Source organism: Palaemon carinicauda, chromosome 25, assembly GCF_036898095.1.
Source record: "Palaemon carinicauda isolate YSFRI2023 chromosome 25, ASM3689809v2, whole genome shotgun sequence".
Taxonomy (NCBI): Eukaryota; Metazoa; Arthropoda; class Malacostraca; order Decapoda; family Palaemonidae; genus Palaemon; species Palaemon carinicauda.
Window position 1 is genome coordinate 3,049,740 of NC_090749.1, and position 16,721 is coordinate 3,066,460.

General features: G+C 50.2%; 2 protein-coding genes and 1 pseudogene across 3 annotated transcripts in view; 1 reads left to right on the forward strand and 2 right to left on the reverse strand.

The window, feature by feature from the left end:
* The window catches only part of LOC137618611 (zinc finger protein 665-like), a 504,971-nt gene that overhangs the window by 124,319 nt on the left and 363,931 nt on the right, over positions 1 to 16,721 (forward strand). The window lies entirely within an intron of this gene.
* Positions 1 to 16,721, reverse strand: part of LOC137618640 (zinc finger protein 888-like) — a 71,305-nt gene that overhangs the window by 50,054 nt on the left and 4,530 nt on the right. The window lies entirely within an intron of this gene.
* Positions 878 to 996, reverse strand: LOC137619326 (5S ribosomal RNA; annotated as a pseudogene).

A 16,721-nucleotide genomic window follows, 5' to 3' on the forward strand; every position in this document is an offset into this window, starting at 1 on the left:
CTGGTCTTGTTGAGACCCATTCTCAACAGACAACAATGGTGGGAAGACGCAGGCGTCGATGTTGTCCCACCATCACCGGAATGCATCTTGCCAAAGAGTCTTTGGGTCTGAGACTGGGGGGAAGAACAGCGGAAGCTTGAAGTTCCAAGCTGTTGCGATCAGGTCCCCCAGGCCAGGACTTGCTAGTTACTAAAGGCCAAAGACCCCCAGGTACCCTCTATCTGCGAGGCTCTGCTCAGATAGTCAGAGAGAACATTCCTCTGCCCGGAATGAGCGAGCCGATAGTGGTATTGAGAGGATCTCGGATCATCTCAGTATCTCTACTGCAAGATGCAAAGGTATGAAAATGCGTCCCTTGCTGGTTGGAATACGCCAGTACCATGAAGTCGTCACGCACGGAGCGACTCAGCAGGAGCTGTAGGATCTGTAGAGGGGCCAGACTACGGCCCCTAAGCCTGCCTGAATGATGGAGAGGTATCCTTCAGGTCCTGACCATAGGCCTGAACCGGAACATGCCCCCCCACCCCCTTTTCTTTGACGAGTCCGAGAACAGCATCAAAAATGTGGGGAAAGGACGAGAATATCCACTCCCATCAAGAGGTTCCATAGGTCAACACCCATTGCAGGTCTAAACGTTCCGCTGGTCCCATAGGGGCCAGAAAGTCCGGTTAATCGTTGCTTTGATACCACCGGAACTTGGGCTGCCCCACAGGGAACTTATCCTGAGGCGACCGTTCGGGACTTTAGACGGGTCAATGAGGAAAAGAGACCTAGAAAACGTTCCAAGGTAGGGCTGAAAGCTCTGCTTGACTGAGAACAGGTACTGCGACTCTCCTCACCCTTGCCACAGTCAACTGAAGGGAAGGCTCGGAGGAGGAGGCAACAGCATCTGGCGTCCCCAGGCGGTCACCCATCCAAGTACCGACCCGACCCGACGTTGCTTAACCTCGCTGGACGGACGAGAAGCGGTGTTTCCAACGTGGTAAGGCCGTTGACTCAATATCATGGCTAGATACACCAGATGTTGAGGCAGAAGTAGAGAAGGCTCCTAGCAAATTACCATGATCCCTCACCCCTGGTAAGGATCCAGAAGCTTGTCCCAGCGTTGAAGAAGGTCGAACCCGAGCCTACCGGAGTTGACCAGACTCCAAAAGGCGAAGGAGGCGGAAGCCTGCTCTTAAGCGGCCATGAGGAAAGCAGGGAGAGTTCTCTGGGGAAAAACCTGCGATGCCACAGCAGGATCGCCACACTGCATCTCAAGTCTAGGCTGAATTCCAAGAGCTTCCTGGAAGATGGATGGAATGGAAACTGGAAGTACCCGTCCTCCCGATCCAGGGCCTAAGGAGTCCTGCCGCCTTGTTACCAGTCTGATCGATTCTGCTGTTCCACGCCGGACGAAGTTTTTTCGACAAACTTGATCAGAGCTGAGAGGTCGACGACGGAATTCCCGTCTCAGATGCTTTCCTATGAGAAAGGATAGACTGAAGAAGCTGGGGAGTGAAGCCATCGACGACCCTATGGAGGACCTTCTCCTAAGGCATGGATCATTCTACCCAAACAAGCAAAACTCTTGCCGACCCCATGGCATAGAGGTTCAGTGACACTGAATTCGTTGACAGAGACGGAGAGATGGTAAGAGCGAGGCGCGATATCCTTGGCTGATCACGGAGATTGTGCAGAAATCGGCATCGGGAAGCTGTTATCCGGATGAGTAACCTTAGGCATCCTCCCAGCGTGAGACCTGCAATGGGGGGTTGCTAATCCTAGAGTTTGTGAACTCTGCCGCTCCTTCTAGGATTATGCCCCCCCCCCCGGGAGAGCCTCCCGTGCCACCTGTCCCTGACAGGAGGGGACCGCTATTGGACACCTTGTCTTAACTGCCGTAGCCGGTCCGATAACTTAAGCCGACGAGGTTGAAAGAAGAGGCGCTGGAGGCCTGCAGGGTCTGGAAGAAAGTGCCTTAGAGGAGTGAAAACGGATGTCGACTTCCTCAGCACAACCGCTGTCCATGTCTCTGTCCTAGGGCACAAACAAGCTCTTCCCAAGGATGGAAGAGTGTCTGAGCTTGTCGACATCCACGGACGAGACACCCGAGAGGAAGCCCTCGGTCACTGCGTCTAGATGGTCCAACATCGAGCTTGCCCGCAAGTTCGAAACTTGGCGACGAAACGCCAAGGTGCTTGAGCCCGAGAGGAGGAAAGTACCCATGATCTTTCTGGAGCTTCCTTGTACAAAAGCCTCGGGTCGCAACCGAGGAGGGAAAGGACCTGGTAAGCTCCTTCCACGAGAGGAAGAAGAGGAAGGGGTAAACCAGTCACCCCTTGCCCGACGGAGAAATCTCGAACGGAAAGCTCCCTGGCATGACCCCTCCAGGGAATGACAAGGAAGGGCTAACCCAGGTTCTGGGAAGAAGAATGTTGCTCAGACCTCCCTGAAGATTCTTCCTGCTCTTGCATGTGCCATGCTCTGCGTTGGTTCGCGCGTGGGCGAACGTTGGGGCGCATGTGCGCGGGCGCGCGGGCGTGTGGTCGCGCGGGCGAGCGCAGGTGGTCGGGAGACCGATGGCGCGTAGGCGGGCGATGGCGCGTTGACGAGCGATGGTGCGTCTTGGCGAGCGATGGCGCGTCTTGGCGAGCGATGGCCCGTAGACGAGTGAAGGCGCGTTGGCAAGCGATGGCGCGTCGGCAAGCGATGGCGCGTTGGCAAGCGACGGCGCGTTGGCAAGCGACGGCACGTTGGCAAGCGACGGCGCGTTGGCAAGCGACGGCGCGTTGGCAAGCGACGGCGCGTTGGCAAGCGTTGGTGCGTTAACAAAACGCTAGGGCGCAGGCAAAGAATCGCGCGTAGGCGATCGCTAACGCTTAAGAGACTAGGGATGGTTAGCGCACATCGCGCTAAACAGAAGGCGCGCAGGTGCATCAGGAAGGTGACCGCTGAAGCGAGCTGTTAATCCGGCGATCCTGGACGGTCAGGAAAAACCGTTGGCGCCCATAGGTGCGTGGCAGGAAAGGGCGCGCAGATGTGCACCGGCGATTGAAGAAGGCTGGCGCACAGAAGGACAGAAGTAAAGGTGAGCGCTGGTGAGCAGGAGGAAGATCTACGGCAAGACTCAGCTCCCGGAGATCGTGGTCCACAGCAGGCGAGTGCTAGATCGCTACTGATGGTGTCCAGGGGACCTGACACGCGTGGCAGATCGATGGCGATTGTTAACGCGCAGGAGATCGCTGACGAGCAGGCGAACGTTGACGCGTCTGTAGTCGCTGGCGAGCTGGTGATCGCTGGCGAGCAGAAGGCAACGCGTGGAATCCTGTGCGTAGAAGAAGAGTCCTTGTCCAAGACCTGAACCGAAGTTCTAGACTGCGCGGGCGAACGTGGGCGCACAGGGCGCGTAACAGGAACCAACAGGAACAGCAGCGACGATCAACAGGAGAGCGCTGACGAACAGGATAGCGCTGGCGAACAGGAGAGCGCTAGCGAACAGGAAAACGCTGATGAGCAGGAGAGCGCCTGTGCGCTAACACTGAGCAGGAGAACACTGCAGAAAGGTGCGCAGGGGAACCCTGACACGCAAGGGAAGCACCCCCGTGGGGGGCAACCCTTTCGAAGGGACCGTTGTCCGTCGGAAGACCGTGTCCGTCGGAAGACCGTTGTCCGTCGGTAAACGAGGCCAGACTGCTGTCCATCTGCACCAGGGGCGGAAGGTCAAGAAGGCATTGGAGATCGATCTCCGGAGAGATCTACGACGTAGCTGACGGAGAGCCTTACGGCGAAGGCGGCCAACAGCAACAACAGCAGAAGAGTCCTTCCCAGAGGAGTCTCTATGAGTGTACTCTCTCGCGAACGAAAGAGAAACACTTCGTAGAAGAGACGGGTCAGCCAGAGACCTCTAAAAAGAGTAATCCTCCGAAGAGGGGCTCCTGCAGTTGCCCAGCCCCTTGAGCGTAACTGCAGGTGCGACCGCTCAGCACCAAGAGCAGAGTCGCACGAAATAAAGGCAAGAGGATAATCCCCCAAAGGGGAAAAAAAACTCAAGCCTGGACAGGAAAACTTCCCTCGAAAGGAAAGTTCCCCACCCAAGGGGGCGAGCCTCCTGAGTGTTCTAAATGAACTGGAGAGCTGTCAATCGTCACGGGAGTACTTCCAGGAGAAGGAGACACGCCCCTGACAAAGGTCTATAGGGGAGGCAGCAACAGCCGAATCCCCAGACTCAACAAGACAGCTCACTCCGTTGTCACATTACATAAACGAACTAGATCGGTAACTGTGAAAATAAAAACAAAAATCCTTAGTTAACATTCATTCCCCTGGGAAGGCTCCGAAGAGGAATCCCGAGGGAAAGGAACACAAGAATTACACAACAGGCACGTGCCCTCACAACCACTTACACTCAAGGAAGGAGAGCTGTAACCAACACAGAATTATAACAATTATAATTATGTAATTTAAAAATGAATGAACACTAAAGAAAGAACGAAAACCCCGAAAGGAATCATTCTACAAAGCTGAAAAATCAATAAATACAATTAGATTCATAAACTAATTGAGACAAAACGTACGGCGTAGCAACCCCACCCTGGAGGGAAGCTACTCAGACGTAGTAAAAGTAACGTAGTAAAAGGGTGAACGACCTCAAGAGAGAGAGAGAGAGAGAGAAAGACCTTAGTCAAACTCGATCCCGACCCATGAAATTACACCATGGTGGCCTAAACTGCCGAGGGCTCCACGGAGATATTGTACACTACACACACAAGCACAAACTCTGAAAAGGAAACTTACTGATTTCTATACTCAAATATATACATAAACATGAAAAAAAAGTTTACATATACAGTATATTGAGTAAAAGAAAAGTAAGTGATTAAGTACAAAACAAACAATGGCTGCCAGGCAAGGACAAAGACAGAGACGTCTGTCCATGTCCGAGCCAAAAGTGAAAGTGAAGCAGTTCACCGGTGTGTGAGGGGGGGAGGGGTAGCTAGCTACCTCTCCCCTACCCCCCTGCTAACTAGCGCGGGGGTAATACACCCTCGTTAGATTCTAATGGCTCGCCATTTCAGCTACGCTAAAAGGTAAACCCAATGTAAATAGCGTGGTTTGTATTTCGGTTACGGAACAAATAGATTGTTGGCTTCGCTCAAAATCTGTTTTATGCCCCGAAGGCACCGTTGCCCGTTTTAAAACGGGGTGGGTTGGCGCCCACAGCGCATCAGCAGCCAGGAACGGCGACGGCAGGTCAGCCGGTCTGGTGGGTGGAAGGTCGGCGTGCCCTTTGTAAGGACGACCTTCCACCGAAGGAGATCGCGAACGGTCTGCGGAGAGGTCCAGAGATGTAGCTGGTAGAGTCGGTGAACGACGGCGAGGTTCCTCTTCGGCGGACTGCGGTGATGATGAACCAAAGAGGCGCCTCCTAACACCCTTGTGAGGTGAAGGAAGGCCTCTACGGCAAAGAGGAAGGCGGGCTTTACACCTTCTATGCCCTCTGGGGCCATAGAGTCAGCGGGCTGACCATCAGTAGTCCTCTGAAGAGGAGTCTCTGTGAGTGAACTCTCCCGAGGGGGAGAATCACCGGCAGGAGAGACCGTTGGACTTAGCTCCTCCCTCGAAGGATGTTCGGAGGGGGGAACTAAACCTTCAGCTACATCAGCAACATCAGGAGCAGAGGTTTGATACAACTCATCAGAAGCCTCTGCCACAACAACGTCGACGATAGACAGAGGATCAACCTCTGCTAAAGTCGGCGATTGTTTGACAGCTGCCCCCAACCTGATCATGTCAAACGAGGCTTCCTTGGAGGGTGAACCCTCAAGCCCCAAGGAAGCTCAAAGCTGCAACAAATCATTATCAGACACAGGTACATTAAAATCCTCCCCCGGGGGAGGAGGAGCTGCCTCACTATGGGAGGCAACTCCCTCTCCCAAACCCCAAGATCAGTCAACAGAACAACGGCCTACGCTACCACTCGACGGCTTCTCGGAACAAACCGATCGAGTGGGAGCTTCGGAGAAGGTTTGGGCCACGGAAGAAGAGTCCTTCGGATATTCTCTTTTCAAAGAAACCTTCGAAGGAGAAATATCCCGTCTGGAGTTCTTCTTCCGGCGCCGAGAAAACCTCTCCCTCTGGGAAGTAGACCACTCCCTACACTCACCACACACATTATTCTTATCACACCGCTGGCCCCTACAGTAAGGACACAAGGTGTGGGGGTCCGTTTCGACCGCCGACATATACGTGCCACAAGGGAGGTCAGGTAATCCAGGACACTTACGCATCACAGAGGCCAGCTTCACACACTCTGTCAAAGGAAAAGCAATAAAAGATTATTACTGGCTGTCAAGGAATACGAGGGTGACAGCGGACACGTCCAGTTACCACCCAAGCCGAGAGCAAAGTGAGCTCAAGCACAGGTGTGTGTGAGGGGGGGAGGTAGCAAGCTCCTCCCTACCCCCCGCTAACTAGCGGTGGGGTAGTAAACCCTCGTTAAAATTCTAATGGCTCGTCATTTCAGCTACGCCGAAAGTAATTACCCATATTAAATAGCGTGGTTTGTATTTCAGTTACGGAACAAACCACTACTAGTGCCTGTTGTACCTTATTTTGTAAGAGAGCTACTGCAGGAGAATACTGACTCTGGACTGCCTCTGGTCGGTGCTCATCTTACATAGTAGAAGGCTTGGAATATGACCAATGGGTGCCTCTACATGGAGTGGAAGACCCTCATAGTCATGGTGTTCACCGCTGACTTAACGAAGATACAATAAAATATTGCTCTTGCCCTGGGCTAAGACCAGAAATAACCAACATGAAAAAGCTGTCACCTACACCGAAATAAAAACCTTTACCCACCAAAACTGACTCTAAAATGACTGGTGAGTACTCCAGATACATTGTACCCCCAGACTTCCCTTTAACTCGTCAACCTTGGTACAAGGCGAAACATAGGTTAACAGAGGGAGCAACCCCCTATGTCGTTCCTTCCAACACCATGCCAGCTACCGAAAGTGAACTGAGAGACTTACAATCTTCAAACACTGTCTCGATTTCTTTCAAATAATGCGTAGCAAACACAGATTTAGACCTCCAAAAGGTACTTTGCAGGATAGCGGATAGCGACAAGTTTGTCGAAAAGCGAGAGAAGTCGCTACCGCTCGAACTTTGTGCGCTTTCATTCTCAGTAAAGGAAACACTGCGTCGTTAGCTTGAGAATGTGCTTCTACAATTAAATCTCTCAGAAAAAAGGAAATAACGTATTTTGAGAGGGGACGAGAGGAATTTTTAACAGAGCACCACAAATGATTCGACTGACCTCTAATCTTCTCTGTTCTGCGGAGGTAATATCTTAATGCCCGCACAAGACATAAGAGTCGTTCTTCTTCTTTCTGGCCTATCAAGTCTGCCAGGTTTTTGAGAACAAAGTTACGTGGCTGCGGATTAGAAGGGTTTTCGTTTTTCAAGAGAAAATTGAGTTCCACAGAGCAAACTGCGTCGCCTTGAGAAAATCCCACTCTTTTGTCCATCGTGTGTAGCTCGCTAACTCGTCTAGCTGATGCCAATGCAACTAAAAATAACGTCTTCTTGGTGAGATTCCTCATAGACGAAAAAAGTAACAGTTCAAAGGGAGGACCCAAAAGTCGTTTAAGAACTATATCGAGATTCCATGCTATCGAGCCCTTTGACGATTTGGAAGTCTCGAACGATTTAATTAGATCAGAAAGATCACTATTCGTGGATAGGTCTAGTCCTCTTTGTTTAAAGACTGAAGCCAGCATCGCTCTGTATCCCTTAATAGTTGAAGGCGCTAAACGCTTAACGTCCCTTAAAAAAAGAAGGAAATCAGTTATTTCGTTCACAGATATTACAGAAGAAGAGACTATAGTCTGTCTACACCATTTTCGAAACACTCCCCATTTAGACTGATATAGACTGTTAGAAGAGTCTCTTCTGCAGTTCGCTATAGCTTCTGCAGCTCGTCTCAAAAAACCTTTCGCTCGGACGAGACTCCTGACAGTCTGTATCCTGTCAGTCCCAGAGCGGATAATCCTTGGTGGAATCTTTCGAAGTGCGGTTGTCTGAGTAGACATTTCTTTCACGGAAGAAGTCTGGGGAAGTCTACGAGCAAGTCGAGGAGATCTGGGAACCATTCTTTCCTTGGCCAGAATGGAGCGACTAGTGTCAGAAACATTTTTGTGGAATGACACTTTGTTCAGCACCTGTCTTATTAGGCTGAACGGGGGAAAAGCGTACGCTTCCAGGCCCGACCAGTCTAGTAACATTGCATCGACTGACCATGCAAGAGGGTCCGAGAGTGGAGAGCAAAACAGTGGAAAGCGGTTGTTCCTCGAGGTTGCAAAGATATCTATCATCGGTTTTCCCCAGTTTCCATAGGTCTATTCAGACCTTCACATCGAGAGGCCATTCTAACGGCAGTCTTGATGACGGCAACTTAGTCCGTCCGCCAACAAGTTCATTTTCCCTTGAACAAATCGAGGGATCAGCGTAAATTGAAATTTTTCTGCCCCCAGAAGCAGATCTTTTGCAAGGTTGAAGAGGGAGAAGGAGTGCGTTCCCCCTTGTTTCCTGATGTAGGAAAGTGCTGTTGAGTTGTCTCCGTGAACTGCTACCCCCTGTCCCGTCACAAGATGAGAGAATGCCTGAAGTCCCAGGAACACAGCTAATAGCTCCCTCACATTGATATGAAGAAAGCGTTGCGTTTCCGACCATTCCCCCGACGTTTCGTTCTTCCCCAACAGGGCTCCTCAACCTGCGTCGGAGGCGTCTGAAAATAACTGAAGGGTTGGGTGGAGCGGACGAAGTGAAAGACCCTCTACCAGTCTTGGTTTTGAAAGCCACCACGCTAAGTCCTCCTTGATTTCGTCTGAAATCGAGAATATTGTCGAGTCTGGTTGAGTCTTTCTGCACCATGAAGCTTTCAGGAAGAATTGCAGGGGCCTCATGTCCAGCCTTCCGAGTTTGACAAACTGTTCCACCGAAGCTAGTGTTCCTAACAGACTGGTCCAATGGTTGGCAGAACAGGACTTGCGGTCCAGGAAGTCCTGTACTACTTCCAGACACGACTGGATTCTCTTTGGTGAAAGAAAAACACGAAAAACTCGAGAGTTCAGAGTCATCTCCAAATAGAGGATGTTCTGAGTCGGAATTAGCCGGGATTTCTCCTCATTTATAAGACCTAACGGGTGAGTTAATGAAAGAGACCTCTTGAGATCCTTCATGCACAGCCAGTCGTCTAGGTAGAGTGACACTCTGATGCCCAGGATGTGTAACCACTTTCCCAGAGGAGTCAACGCTCGCGTAAATACTTGCGGTGCTGTCGAGAGGCCGAAGCAAAGAGCTCGAAACTGGTAGGTCTTGCCCATGAACACAAACCAAAGGTATTTCCTGTTGTCCTGGTGAATCAGAATGTGGAAGTATGCGTCCTGTATATCCAGGGATACCACCCAGTCCCCTTGACGAAGGGATTCCAACACTGAACGAGTCGTTTCCATATTGAATTTTGTCTTCTGGACGAACAAATTCAGTGCGCTTACATCCAGTACGGGCCTCCAGCTCCCCGATGACTTGGGGACTATGATCAGACAGTTGTAAAACCCCAGGGATGGTCTGTCACTTATCTCCTCTATGACAGCCTTCTGCACGAGAATCTCTATTTCTTGTGTTAAGGCTACAAACTTCTCCGAGCCTGGAGAGTAGGCAGGTAATGTGATGAGAACATTGGATAGAGGCGTGTCTTTGAAAGGAATGGAGTAACCGAACCAGAGAACTTGGGTCACCCAGGGCTCTGCCCCTCTGCAACTCCATTCCTCCCAAAGAAGGCTCAATCTGCCCCCTACCAGAGCATGAAGGATTGAAGAATCACTTGAATGATTTCGTGTCGGGTTTGGTCGAGGACTTGGTTGGGTGTCGTAAATTCGATCGAGGCCTGAAGAATGGTCTAGATCTACCCCCTCGAAAGGGTTTCTTCTGCAAAGGTGATTCCAAGGTGGTAGTCGTCACAGTCGAGGGTTTAACCCGCTTAGAAGACTGGGCAAGCAAGTCAATAGTAGACTTCTTTTCCAGTGTGGAAAGAATCTTGACCACTATTTCTTCGGGAAACAGATGATCCTTGTCGAGAGGAGAAAACAAAAGGGCGGACTTCTGAGGTGAAGCGACTCCTTTCGAAACAAAAGAACACCAGAGTTGTCTTTTCTTGAGAGTCCCGAATGCAAAGAGAGAGGCCAACTCATCGCAACCATCCCAAACTGATTTGTCGGCACATGACAAAACCCCAAGCCAGTCCGATGCCAGGTCTTCCTGAAGAGTAGAGCAATCCTCTATTCTCGTAGAGAGGGCTCCGATCGTCCAGTCCAAGAAAATCATAATTTTTAAAATCTTGAAAATATGCTTTACCAAATGGTCTAACTCAGCAGTGTAAAGAATATTTTAGCTGCTGCAAACGCGGACCTCCTATTTGCATCCACCAAGCCAGAAGTCCCCCTGGGAGGAGGCAGACACTCTCATAGAGGGGGCTTCTCCGGTTACGTAGAACCTATACCTCTTCTTAATAAGCTTCGACGGAGGATAGGCGAAAGTTGCTTTCCCGAGTTCTCTATTGACCTTCAACCTATCTTCTATATCAGGAAGCAAATGTTTAGCAGCCTTGGAAAGAACGAGCTTCGGGAGAAGAGGATCGAAATTCTTCCTTCTCATCAGGAAGATAGAAGCAGGCGACCTGGGATCGGCTGCTCCGAAGTAATCCGGGTACATGTCGAGAAGGTAGCGTAAAGGTTTCGAATAACACGAGAGAGGGATAGAGTCCGTTTCTAAGTCCTCCTCGTCATCAGAAGAGATAGGCGACAGAGACAGTTCTTGATTCGACTCATTGTTCTTCGTACATTGTTTGTTTTCTTTCATCCAGTTCATCAGCTCTTGCAACTGTCGATGTAACGGAACTAGATTCTCGTCTTCTTGAGTTGAAGTCGAAGCTACTGGAGTCGTGGATTTCGACACGATCGCCACAGGAGGTCTCGCGCCAGTCGAATTATCTGTCGCATGTGAAGTCGAAGGACAAGTTTCGACAGCTTGAAGAGTCGAAGATCTCGCCGAGCTCAGAATCGGTCGGTCCACAACCGAGTCAAAGGCAGCTGTCACTGTCGTAAGAATACGAGGCGAAGTCCATGTAGCTACGCTACACGAAGGGCGAGAGATATCAACTCCTCTGTTTCTCTTCACAGGGGGTGAAGAGAACAACTTTTCAGTCGAATATCTCTTCAACGGACGTGAGACTGAAGAATCACGCCACTTACGACGTCTAACCGGCGACGAATCACTCGACTCTATCAATAACTGGTTACCAAACGACACACCTTTCCAATGGTGTTTAGTTGAATCCTGCTGTCGCACCACAGGATCGATGGAGGAAGCGACTGTCTATGGGCAAACCCCAACAGTCTCCTTTGGAACTCCGGTATGTCTTCTCCCCGAGGCAGGGGAGCGGGACAGTGACCTTCGTCTAGGAGAACTATCGGGACAAACAGCCACCCCCTCAGATTGCACTGCACTGACACTTTTCACTACTAGAATTCTTTCCTATGAAAGACTTTACAGATAAACCTAACTGCATCACCGTATTAGCTAATACATCAAATTTCTTTTCAAATTTAGACTCGAGGCTGGCAACGGTGTCAGGAGAAACTCCACGGGAAATTAGCAAAGGAGTTACAGGAGCAGGAGTAGGAGGACTCAAGATCAGAGACATAATAAGAGGAGAAGGAGAAGGAATAGGAGCAGGTGCTTCGATAGAAGAAGCAGAAGCTAAACTAGTCTTACTTTCAGCTCTGAGAGCCACCTTCCTCTTCCTATCCTTAATTATCTTCCCCGAGTGAGAAACAAAAACTTTCCACTGTTGTTCACTCCAATCCTTGCATTCATCACAAGTAGATTCTCTAGAGCACTCACAACCCTTACACTTAATGCACTTAGTGTGCAAATCATATATTAATTAAACTAATCTAGTTTTGCACCCTCCGGCACAAAACTTAACTACTGAAGAACTAGAGTCTGACACGATGGTGAGACCACAAAAATTGCATAAAAGAAATTCAGCTTCAATCCTACAAACACGGAGTTGAATACTTCACCGATATTGGAGAGATAATACTTCCCAACAAATGAAGAAAAAAGTCTGCACCGACCACTGATGTTCACCAGAAGCCGGCAGAGAACGAATTGATGTTACCTGGACAGTTGTACCTATAGCTCCCTCAAGTGGAGGGAGATGACGTCACCTATATCAGCGATGGCGGCGCCACCGCGGAATTATTGAATCTATTGTCTGCCATTTGTAAGGAACCTACATAGTCCGTGGGCTGGGGGGGCTCACCTTGCACCCCCCCCCCCCCCTTAAAATTGACAAAAGTACATTTAGGTTGTAGCATTGGATCCATATTCTCATTTTTTTAATGTTCCCATTGAAAAAATAGGGACTCACTACCACTCCTCGGCCACTTTATTTGATGACATCATCGAATTTTGCAGCTGCCAATTTTGGGGTAGGGGAACCTAATTAGACATAACTCTGGACTGAATGGTCAGAGAAAGATAAATGACATATCAAAATGTATGCTTCGGGCCTCTCTAACAGATAAAATAGACCACTTGCAAGGAGGATCTGGATTCAAGGCCAGGTCAATGACCCTACGAATCCATGCAGAGATGGTCTTCTTGGTGACCCTCCTCTTAGTCCTTCCTGTGCTGACGAATAGTGCTGGCACATGAGGACGGACTGCAGCTGTTCTTTTGAGGTATAGCCTCAAGCTCCTTATTGGGCATAGTAAGCGATGGTCTGGGTCATCTGTTACAGAACGGAGACTAGAAATCCGGAAGGAGTGGAATCGAGGATCCGCCACTCCAGGATTCTGAGTCTTAGCAATAAACTCAGGGACGAAGCTGAACGTTACCTTCCCCCATCCCCTTGATTGGGCGATGTCATACGAGAGACCATGAAGTTCGCTGACTCGCTTGGCCGAGGCCAAAGCTAGCAGGAATACTGTCTTCCAAGTTAGGTGGCGATCTGATGCCTGGCATAATGGTTCATAGGGAGGTCTCTTAAGAGACCTGAGATCTAGAACCACGTTCCATGGGGGAGGTCTCACTTCCAACTGAGGGCAGGAAAGTTCATAACTACGTATGAGTAGAGAAAGTTCTAGCGATGAAGAAATGTCCATTCCTTTCAGCCTGAAAGCTAGACTCAAGGCTGGGCGATAGCCCTTCACTGCCGAGACTGAAAGGCGCATTTCTTCACGCAAATACACGAGGAACTCCACTATTGTTGGGATAGTGGCATCGAGTGAAAAGATACCCCTTCCACGACACCAACCACAGAAGACTTTCTACTTTGCCTGGTAGACTGCTGCAAAAGACTTTCGCAGGTGTCCAGACATCCTGACAGCAACTTGTTGCGAAAATCCTCCCTCAGAGAGGAGATGCTGGATAGTCTCCAGGCGTGAAGTCATAGTGAACCTACGGCTTTATGGAAGATGTTGGCATGTGGTTGTTTGAGAAGATTGTGTCATGGAGGGAGTTCTCTTGGTAGCTCCGTTAGGAGTTGCAGAAGGTCCGGGAACCATTCCGCGTGATGCCATAGCGGAGCTATGAGGGTCATTGAAAGATTGACCGATTTTCTGGTCTTGTTGAGTACCCTCCTCATCAGACAGAACGGGGAAAGGCGTAAACGTCGATGTTGTCCCACCGTTGTTGGAAAGCCTCTTGCCAGAGAGCCTTGGGGTCTGGGACTGGGGAACAGTACAGCAGAAGCCTGAAGTTCAGGGCCATTGCAAAAAGGTCCACAGTCGGAGAACCCCACAAAGTCAGGACTTTGTTGGCTACTAGATGATCCAAAGACCACTTGGTACTCACTATCTGAGATGCTCTGCTCAGATTGTCGGCGAGCACATTCCTTTTGCCTGGAATGAAGCGTGCAGATAGTGGTATCGAGTGGATTTCGGCCCATCTCAGTAACTCTACTGCAGGATGGGATAGTTGCTGCAAAAAAGTACCTCCTTGTTTGTTGATGTAGGCCACTACTGTGGTGTTCTCACTCATCACCAGCACAGAGTGACTTGCCAGGTACTGTTGGAACTGTTGAAGGGCCGGGAAGACGGCCTTCATTTCTAGGAGATTTATAAGGAGATACTTTTCTAACTCTGACCAAAGGCCTGAGGTTATGTGGTGCAGCACGTGGGCCCCCCACCCTTTCTTTGAAGCGTCCAAAAACCGCATCAAATCCGGGGGGAGGACGAGAAGATCCACTCCTTTTCGTAGGTTCTCGTCTGTTACCCACCACTGGAGGTCCATCAGTTCCGCAGGTCCCATGGGGATCTGGACATCCGGGGAATCATAACCTTGATTCCACCGGGACTTGAGTCGCCACTGGAGGAATCTCATCCTGAGGCCACCGTTGGGAACTAGACGAGCCAGCAATGAAAGGTGACCGAGGAGACGTAACCACGATTGGGCTGGAAGTTCTTCTTGTCTGAGAAAAGGTCTTGCGACCTTCCTCAGCCTTGCTATCCTGTCGTCTGATGGGAAGGTTTTATGGAGATTGGTGTCTATAATCATGCCTAGGTATACCAGATTTTGAGTGGGAAGCAGTGAGGACTTCTCAAGATTTACCATGATCCCCAGATTTTGGCAAAGTCTCAGAAGTTTGTCTCGGTGTTGAAGAAGGGATGACACAGAGTCTGCTAGGATTAACCAGTTGTCCAGATAATGGAGGACACGGATGCCGATCCTGTGTGCCCACGATGATATTAGGGTGAACACTGGTGAAAACTTGTGGTGCTGTGGAGAGACCGAAGCACAGTACCTTGAACTGGTATATTTTGTTGTCTGGGCTGAATCTTAAGTACTTCCTTGAAGACGGATGGACTGGGATCTGGAAGTCCGCGTCCTTTAGGTCCAGTGTACACATGAAGTCTTGCAGTCTTACTGCTAGTCTGACCGTGTTCGCCGTCTCCATGCTGAACGGAGTTTGTTTGACAAACTTGTTCAGACCCGAGAGGTCGATGACTGGTCTCCAGCCTCCAGATGCCTTCTTTACAAGAAAGAGTCGACTGAAGAAGCCTGGAGATTCGTCGAGGACCTCTTGGAGAGTGCCCTTCTCCAACAAGGTCTGGACTTCTGCTCGAAGGGCTTGCCCCCTTGCCGATCGCATGGCAAGGGAGTTCAATGACACTGAACGGGACGCGATATCCTTGACTGATTACGGAAATCGTCCAGGAATCGGCCCCGAGTTGCTGCCACCTGTCTGAGCAGCTTTGTAGGCATCCCCTCACTGGTGGACATGCAGAGGGACTGCCTATCCTAGCGTTTGTGGCCTCGGCTGCTCCCTCTAGGATTCTTACCTCCTCTGGAGGACTTTTCGCCTTTCCTATCCTTGACAGGAAAAGGCTTAGACACCACAGTCTTCGCTGCTGTCGTCGTTTTACCGGTCTTGACTGGACGGGACTGCTGTGGTGCTGGAGGCTTATAGGGCTTAGATGTTAAAGCCCTATGAAGAAGGGAGTCTTGATGAGACTTCCTCCACCTCTCAGCGGCCTGTTCCACATCCTTAGGCTCAAACAAGATGGATCCCTCTAAAGAGGAATGTCTGAGCCTATTGATCTCGGTACTGGGGACCTACTGATGGAATCTCTCAGCTACCGCATCCCGGCGTTTCAGGATGGTGTTTGCCCACAAGTTCGAGACTTGGGGGGCCAGAAACTCGATCGTGCGAGTACCTGAGAGAAGAAAAGTATCCATAGCTTTCCTGGTACATTCTTTGAAGAAGTCCTCAGAACGTATCAGGATAACTAAGGTCCCCAACCAGATGTCGAGCCACGAAGTGGCTTGCATAACACACTTTGCAACTTTCTCCTGGTTAAGGATCTCGGTTGCCAAGAAAGAGACCTGCCGGTTGGAGAGTCTCTCAAGAGGGACTCCCCTGGTAAGCTCTTCCAACGAGTGATGAAGTGGAAGAGCTTAACAAGGCTCCTCAAGGATCTCGAAGTACCTCCTCTGCTGTACGCGAGGAGGTGAGAGGAGCTTGTTGGTGGCACTGGAACGGTTGGAGGAGGACATCTCGGAGAGCTGTACAGAGATCTTGTCCCTGGTACTCTTAACCCCCTGAGACCAGGATAAAGCTGCACTGGTCTTGGGGGGTTTCTGAGTACCAAATACACAGTCCAAGACCGCGTCCTTGCCCTCTCAAGGAAGGATCTCTGGGTCAGAAAACACGTTGAGAGCCCTCATTAGAGTCAGAACTTGCCAAAACGCATGTTCTGACTCTTGCTGTTCTCCTCCTGACATAGGCCTTGCAACGAAGTCTCTTGTCCCCAAAGGCTCTTCTTGGGGAAAGTCGCGGACGTTCTCCGAGTGGCTAGTTGGCTCCGTCCTGGTCCTAGTAGAGGACTTCGGTAATGTTTTAGAGTCCTTAGATTCCTTCCTGGGAAGGATGTAGGACTCCAACATTAACGAAGATGGCAAGTTCCTTCCAGTCCCCACCTGAGAAAACATCTCAGCGCGAGGAGAGGTTTCCCTCACTGTTGCGATGGGGGAAAGTCTCTCCTCGCGTGATTCCTCTGAGGACGGGAAATCTTCGTCCGACAGGGAAGAAGAGATAGTCTGGGGGAAAGAAGGAACCTGCCTCGAAGGCTTGCGTGGAATCAATTTAGCCCTTGGAGAAGTTACCG